Source organism: Aphanomyces invadans, assembly GCF_000520115.1.
Source record: "Aphanomyces invadans strain NJM9701 unplaced genomic scaffold supercont1.36, whole genome shotgun sequence".
NCBI lineage: Eukaryota > Oomycota > Saprolegniomycetes > Saprolegniales > Verrucalvaceae > Aphanomyces > Aphanomyces invadans.
Window position 1 is genome coordinate 265,848 of NW_008580181.1, and position 953 is coordinate 266,800.

Below are 953 nucleotides of genomic sequence, written 5' to 3' on the forward strand. Positions count from 1 at the left end.
GTCGGCCTTGGACCAGGATTGCCCAACTCCGAGGGTACCAGGCGCATGCACCAGGAAGGCCGTCCACTCTTTCTCACCGCTCTACATGCGCAACGTAGGTATATCCATGCCTATTCACTGGTGCTTCTGCATTGCTCACCTTCGCGTTCTTTCAATGCAAGTGGAATGCTATCTAATCGACTTCTGCGCCGCATCGCCACGACAGGGACTTTGCCGGAAGATCGCAACACGCTTCCATTGCAGCAGGCAGGTGCCGTGTGTCTCTACCGCCGCCACCATGCCCTTGTCATAATTTGACTTCTCGGTTGGGTTCTGGCTGAGGATCCCTGGTTCAACGTGACGACCTCGTCTACGCGCCCACACGATGTGCGATACCAGGACGTAGACAGAACCGAATCAACCGCGACGTCCATGCATGTACATGACCAAGGATGTCAGCGATCCATCCTTACAGATGTGCCCTACGCAGCTAGACAGCGCGCTCGTTCTGGTCCCACGGCCGCCGACTCGGCATCCATCGCGCCGCCTCTTCGCGGCCTCCACCGAATTACATTAGACTTGGTGTTTGTATGGAATGCCGAACACCGTGTCATACTTTTGTCGCCCCACATCGGTCCATTCCGCCACAGAAGCCACCAATCACAAGCGTTGCCCTACCCCTACATACTTCTGATTGGCTCGAATTCAAATTTCAAACTGACTGCCGAAACCCAACGGCTTTGTCCATTCCCACTTTTTTATTGCCCGCGTTCATCACAGCCGCTTCCGCAGTAAATCCTCCTCATCTCCACGTACGCGTCCACTTCGTCGACGAGCAATCCTAATGGAATTCCTGTGTGTAGTATGCGTGAAATCCTTTCCATTCATCTCGGCCAAGGTGGTATCCAAGTCGGTAACTCGTGCTGGGAGCTCTACTGCCTCGAACACGGCATCCAACCGGATGGTCAAATGCC